Here is a 7,560-nt window from a genome sequence, read left to right as displayed (position 1 = left end):
CTTTTTCAGATTACTGTTATTTTTTTAATCCTTTAGATTAACAAGAGTACTGTAGCTTTAGAGATTGTTGGTCATCTCTACTGTTTGATTAAATTCCATACTGGAGTTGTTATGTTTTCCTACTTATATTTTGTTTTCCTCCAGATTCCATAGACTAAGCTTTTTCTTCTGTCGCAGAAAGCAACATTCAACCTTTTCTAAACACTTGCTATGTTACACCCCAAAGATGACTGTAAATTGGTGGTGGATATGAGCAACCCATATATGCAAGGGACCTTAGAATGTTTCAGGATGAAGATTGTACAGTACAGTGTAATACAATGAGCTAGTTTGAGAATAACCTGTTAGATTCCTGTATCTACCGTTCTTATGTGTGAGGTCAAGCAAGTCACGTCACTATCTTGTCTGTTTCATCACCTGTGAAAAGCAGGTAATGTTTGTTTGTTTGTTTGTTTGTGTAATGAATATAACAAAAACAATGTAGCTAGGAAAACAGATCATCTGAGAAGACACTAGATTTTCCATCCTAGCAGGTTTTAAATAATAGGTTAGACAAACATTAGCCAAGAGGCATTTTGGTATGTTTGAACTCTGCCTGTGGTCAGAGTGCTGGACTGATGACCTCCATTTCCCTTACAGTTCTGTGTTCCGTTTGTCTGTTATAAAACTTGAATAAGACAATTATTTTGTTTTATTCCTTATCAACATGAAATATACAAATTAAAATTGATTAAAAAACATAAAACTTCAAATATGAACCTGTATTGACATTGCAATATTGGCCGAGATGCTTTTGACTAAATGTGTAATTCACTCTCAGGCTAGCTAACCAAAGGACTTCAGTTTTGTGTCTATGAAATAAAAACATTCATTTCTCACTGCCTAGTACATACAAAAATGCCTATAGACTTATAGAGGATAACTAGCATTAAGAACTTGTATGTTACTGGTTATTCTGGCCATATGGTTATGATGTGTTATACTATAAATATCCCCATTCCATAGATACTTATAAAATTTTATTTAAAAACTTCTAAATGTAGTTCTATTCCCGGTTTCCATGGCTCAAATATGTACATATGTATATAAAAAGGATGAAATGTATCATTAGATACGTATTTTAAGATGGAAAAATTAATTTCAAATTATGAATAAATCCAGTTTTTTTAAAGGGAGTAGTGTCTAGCAGCTTCTAGTGCATACCTATAAGTACTCTATTGTAAAGAGTATCTTCTGTGACCAGGCATGAGTTCAGTGAGTGCTTCTAGGTTCCTAATACTTGAGGAAAAGGTGCCAGTTATTTGGATGTATAGCTGTAGACTTGTGCCCTCATCCAGCAGAGGCCTGTCTTTTAACTGTGTGGCTAGTTTCAGTGATTCCAACACTGGACACTTAGAGTCGGAGCTTGACATTTAAGCTTCTGCTTTCAGCAGATCTTTTTCTTGATTTTGGTTGTCTTGTTTTAACGATGTTGCTTTTCTAGTGAAACTAGAAAAAAAAACTAGAAAAAAACTAGAAAGGGACATAAAGCTTGAAACAGTTCAGAATCTATTGTATGATTCTTTATAATCCAGTGTTGGTATTTGAGACTAAAGTGATGTCTTCTGCAGGGTTGTGATTTTACTCTTGCTTCCCTAAGTGGTAAACAGGTCTGCTTTGTGTTGTGCACTCCTTATATAGTATGGATCTATATGTATGAGTATATTTGAACACTTTTTGAAATTAGAAAATCAGGCAGTTAAAGTTGTTGCTACCATCCTATAGTACGCATCTGTCTACTGTTACGTCTGTTTATCCACTGCATCAAATAGCTTTGGGAGGGAGGTGAGAGAAGTAGTAGATCAGTGTGTTTTGCATTTCCAGTGTGCAGAAATGGAAGTTCATGTATTCCATGGTTTTGAGTTTTATCAGACTAGACACTGGGTTAGAAACTGAACTACTTGTGTGCCAGTGTAGACCAACTGAACGTACCCCAGTCATAATGACGTGTAACTCTCAAACTTGTCCAAAGTTTTAACTTTACATATGCTTACTGTGCAAACAGTGTTGTCTTTTAGTTACTTAGAGTACATTTTCTCACTATTCTCAACTATAACAATATACATTAATTAAAGTGTAACATTACAGGCACTTTCTTGTAGTTATGGAGTTGAAGCCATCTTGAACCAGACTGTAAAAAACAAATGTACTTGCTTCAGGACAAGCACAGCCTTACTACCATACCAGAAGCTTTTTATAGGTTGTTATTGATAATACTTCCAAATAGACATAAATGTTACAGGGAAAGAATAGTAAACTATACCCTTACATTTCCCTAAGTGTGAATATAGTAATGTTTCTCAAAATATATTTCAAACATAATTCAAATGTGAAAAACACCTGTCTGCCCATCCCTGAAGCCAATAATTCTCACACTAAATGGGGAGGTGGAAACTAAAACATATATGTAGCTCATTAGTCTGCTCTAATTGGTTCTTTGTAGATTCAGAGACCTGCTTCTGTGCTGCTGTTCCTGTGGCTTTAGTACTTGGGAAACCAACAGTTCACCTGACTGATGGTTCTTCACCTTTCAGGAGATCCCAATATTGAGACATTCACTGCTATAAAATTAGTACCTACTGCTGACAGCCAGTCACATGAATAAGTTGATGAACTTGGGTTTAAAAACAATGTGCATGATAGTTCAGCCATGTATTCATTGATAATGTGAATTGCATTTTCTCCCCCATTTCTTTCCCCGTTTAGATTTTTTTCATTGCAGTGGTCATGAGAGATTTTCAAACTGTGATTTATTCATAAATTGATCTACTCCAATCTGTGCTGTGCCCATCATATTGATTTGTCTTTTATCCTATGAAGGTCATCTCATCCATACTGCAATAAAATAATAAGTACACATTGTAGTGGATATACATGCAGGTAAAATGTGTTTGTACTGAATTACAAGTGGCCTTTTGATGTGAGGATTTGGCTTTCTTTTTCCTTGAGCCAGAAAACAGATAGATACTTTCAAGTGCAGTGTAATGAATGCAGTGTAGTAGTCCTTCAAATGCCTCTTTATTGTCTATTAACAAGCTTTTACAGCTGAAAGCTGTATATGGATCCCATTGTATTCCTAATAAGTTTTCTGAAAGTTACACTTAATGTGAATGGGGATTGAATTAGACCTGAGCAAATATTTAGTCTGGTTTTCTACTCCATATACATTAATATAAGTTTCTAAATGGTTGCCACATAATTGTTTTTTCACAAAAATAAATAGTCTTCTTAGTATTCTATTCCTGTTACCAAAAAAAAAAAAAAAAAAAAAGGCAGACATATATGCAGGTTCCGAAAAAACAGTAGAGCAGGTATGGTGAACCTTTGCCATTTCCTTAATTTCTAGCACATAAGTTGCATTATGCAGAGAGCAGTGTAGAAATACTTTAAGGTAATGACCCATTCTACTTTGATGATACAAAACACTCGCATTCACTTTATCTCTCAGATTTTAATGTGTAAGGTTATAGTATAATTGATATTTCCCCTCTAAGTATAGATTTTTCTCTTACTGTTTCATGTGTGTCTGTCTTTATTTTTTTTGTTCCTTACAGTTTCAGGTCACTGTTTTCTTAGCATGTTAGAGTCAAACTGTGAGGCATTTTGTCAAAATATATGGTCTACTTTTAAGATTTTATGGCTCAAGGCCAGAATTTGTAGAAGGGTCTGAAGCCCACCATCTGCAAATACAGTTTTGTAAATATTTGCAGTTTATTGCATGTTCAGAAGATGCACATATTTAGACATCTAACTGGCTATGACTCCAAATACAGAATTATAGCTGCAGTGTTGAAGGTCTGGCATTTTTTTTGCTTTGTCAAATCTGGTCATAAGTGTATACTTTACAAAACATAGTAATCTTTCCCTTGGAAATTAAAAGAAAAAAATATTAAATATACCTATAGCCTGAATTACTGTGTTTTTTTTTTTATCTTCTGCTCTTTTCTTTTGTACTTCAAATGGTAACTTCAGGGCATTTGGATACACAGAGACATGAACAGTGACAGTGGATAAGGAAAATATATGTCTTCTATATAATTGTCTTTATATGACAATTTCAAATTGCCTTAGATATGTGAAAAAGTAAATATTTGCTGCTGTTTTTTCAACTCTTAGAAAGAAAAATTGGCCTTGACCTAAAAAAATTTCAAGGTTTTGTATATTTGACATAAGTTTGCTTAAATGTAAGGCCCTGATGTTTCTTTTAGTGACTTTGCATTTCAGAGTATTAGGCTCCACACGTTAAATGATGGATGTTACATGCACTTATTTTTTTAACTTGTCCGTGGAGAAACTAAGCATTCCCGTATTTCATTGTGTTATGAATATTTTTTCCTTATAGATCTGAAATGTCGTATGCTGCAAATACATGGAAGAAAGAGAAAGGTTCTTGCTAAATTGTAGAATTCCATTTCTCTGTATTTTTGCTAACAAATACAGTCGGGCCCTGCTGTTATCCTGATGCAGTCATTTCACTACTTGCCCAGATGATACAATGGCAGCAATTACTTTTTTGATAAATTCTTACCGTGTCTGAGTTGCCAAGGTGCTTGCCCTAGCATAAACCAATTCAAACAGTGACTTGACTTTGAAGTCATCTGATGTCAAAGAAAGTAGGTATGTATGTGTAGTGTGTCACGTATCCTTGTGGGATTAGTGTCCTTGTGTACTTCTGGTTTAAGAAAACACACCATCAAAATCAGACATTTTGTTCCAGGATTAGAAACTTGCTCTGGCAAGCACATGTATGTGTGTATGTTTGTGGGTACGCCTATTGTACTGTCTTTTTGTGCTCCTTTGTGACTCAGCCTCCTGGCGGCTGCCTCCTTTTTGTGCCTTTTTGTTCCCCCCATCAAAAGGAGTTTGTTCTTTTGCTTCATGAGGAGTTTGTAAACATCTTTATACATTCAAAATGGCTATGTGTCTGTAGAAAGTGGTTTGCTTGCAACAAATAATTAAGTTCCTCTGTGTTCTTAGGGAGAAAAAAATATATTAAAAATTTAGATCTTCATTTTTGTAGTAGACAGAGAAGTGAGAGATTGATGCTTGCATGAGTGGAGTGGCAGCCCTTCCCTCCAGGGTTGTTTTTAAAGATTTTTAGACTGGTCTTGAGAGTTAGTAGCCAGTTCTTCTGTCTTCCTGGGTTTTGTTCAGTGATGGTTTCAGCAGGTTTATTTTTAGAGAGGCGATTCATACTACTGTATTGATGTGTTATGGGTTTGATGCTAATGTAAAAGAGACAGAAATCTTACCAAACGTGGGGAGAAGTTGGTGAGGTTGAATTTCCTCAGAGTCATGGGTGAGTTCTTCTCTTGGTTAGTCAGGCGTATTGTCTCAAAATGCCAGGATTTAAGAAAAGTTTTGAAATCTTCATGGGTTGCAGCTTCACAACTCTGCTGTCAGTGGCTTCCAGATAGCAGCTGTAGCGGGTTAGAGAGTGAGGCGGAGCATGGAAAATGGAGTGTGCTGTAGGGACAGCAGCTGAACATGGGGATGGAGACACCTGGGATCTTGGCCTAAGGTAGCTCCTGTTACGCAGAAAGCTGAGTTGGTTATCAGTGTGCTCTGGATTCCATCCTTGGCAGGATTTGATTTTTCTTATTCTGAGAAGAGTTAAATATATTACTCTAAAGCTGTGATTTGAAAAGTATGTGGGGCAGGGTTGATGAAAACCATTTACAAAGCTTTGAAGATAGTGATTAGGTCTTACATAAGAGAATTGATTTGTGACACATTAAGATGAAATTTGTCATTTTTAGGAGATGGTGTTAGTCTCATTGTCAGTTTTGGAAAGTTCATCATAGCCACGTTTAACAGGCAGAATTATAAAATATTAACCAAGTTCCACCTTCTGCTTAATAAGAGAAGGCTGTCAATTGTATAAGTTTCAAGCAGTAGTGAAGAAGGTAATGTAAAAAAGTAATATGCTGTGAAACTTCTCACTCCTAGAACACAGTTGTACAGTCCTATTTTTTACAGACCTCCTTAAATAGCTTTGCTATCCGAGTATGCATCTTGTAAATAGAGCAGGGGGAGAGGGGTTGCTTTATAAAAAGTGGATTACTGCACTGTATTTAAAAGAAATAGATAATGTATTGTCTTTAAAAGGATAAAAAATATATTGGATGGGGTTTTTATATGAAATGGGGCTTGCACTCCTTTATGCTTTTAGCGAAAATGTGCTTATAAACAACTGCAAAATTCCTAGCAAGAAAGCATGACAGAATAGTTCTCTGAGTGCTGTAAAAATTGTTAGTTTAGAATTTTAGTTTTTGTAAAGGAAAGATCCTTAACTGTGGCTTTTTCAGCAAATTTGGCTTCAAGAGAAAAACTTAGGATATTTTTAAACATAAATATCTAGCAAGGTAGGATATTTTGGGTCTGGGTTTTTTGGATTCAATCTCTACCCTTCAGCCTTGTCACACTAATCACTTAGTTTTCAGCTATTGGATTCAGCAAGCATTATTGTTTCATGCCTTTTGTCTAGCATGGAAGACTAATGAAATATTGGCATGTTGTGAATCACCAAATCTGGGAAACAAGAGCCTACTGTGCAAGGGCACTGGAAAAAAGTAGAAGAGAGAGGAGAGAATAACATTTCACTTCAGATGTCTGATTTGCATTCTCAATAAAAATATGATTTTTAAAAAAATTATGTGAATCAGAGTACTGTAGATTTTTATATGAACTGTGTCCCAAGACATTAGATTGGAAAAATCTTTTTAGTGAAAATCATACATTTAATGTGGAAAAATTTGGGGGTGTTTCTTTTCCCTTTTATTTGATGTCACTATCTCTGCCTTCTTTTGTAGCTACTCCAGTGCTAATCAGGTATCAGTTTAGGAGTTTTCATCCTAAAATATATTTATGTATTTCTCTGGAAAAGGCACTTTTTTCCAGTGGAATAAAAGTTGGGGAGAACCATCTCTGACAGTTTGCAGGTCAGTATCTTTGTCAGAAGAACAAACAAGAATGAACTGCAAAACCCATGTCTTAACTTAAATGACCAATGTAGGGAATGTGTGATGAACTGGAATGGCTGCAAGATGAGGATATTCCTTTGTGCTGACTGGGCAAATGGCTCCAGCAGAGAGGGGCAGGGTCGTGGGCAGGACTGGGAGGCAGTTGTCACAGCTGTCTGGTCAATGTGAATGAGAATCCACAAACTCAAGGGAAGTGGAAACCCAGCGTTAGCAGATTGCCAGAGTGTTGCAGCATCTTCCATGTGGAGAAATGTATGTTGTCCATCTCTTGCAGACCTACTCAGCCAAACTCCTTGAAAATTATCTGTTTGAAATTGTTTGTTGGGTCTGTGTGGAATCCACAGTACTTGTTTGGTGTTCTCGGCTATCACCATGAACCTTAAAAAAATAATTACAATTTAAGTTTAAAAAAATCTTTTAAGCATAAAATAATAAGTATTAAAACATCTTAAGTAGTAAATATAAAATACAGATAAATTAGTTATCAGTATCAGATGCCATGTTGCGAATAAAGATCGGCTCTCACTTTTTAGGTTCA

This window comes from Pterocles gutturalis, unplaced genomic scaffold (genome assembly GCF_000699245.1).
Source record: "Pterocles gutturalis isolate BGI_N339 unplaced genomic scaffold, ASM69924v1 scaffold48787, whole genome shotgun sequence".
Taxonomy (NCBI): Eukaryota; Metazoa; Chordata; class Aves; order Pterocliformes; family Pteroclidae; genus Pterocles; species Pterocles gutturalis.
Note: the sequence above shows the minus strand (reverse complement) of the source record.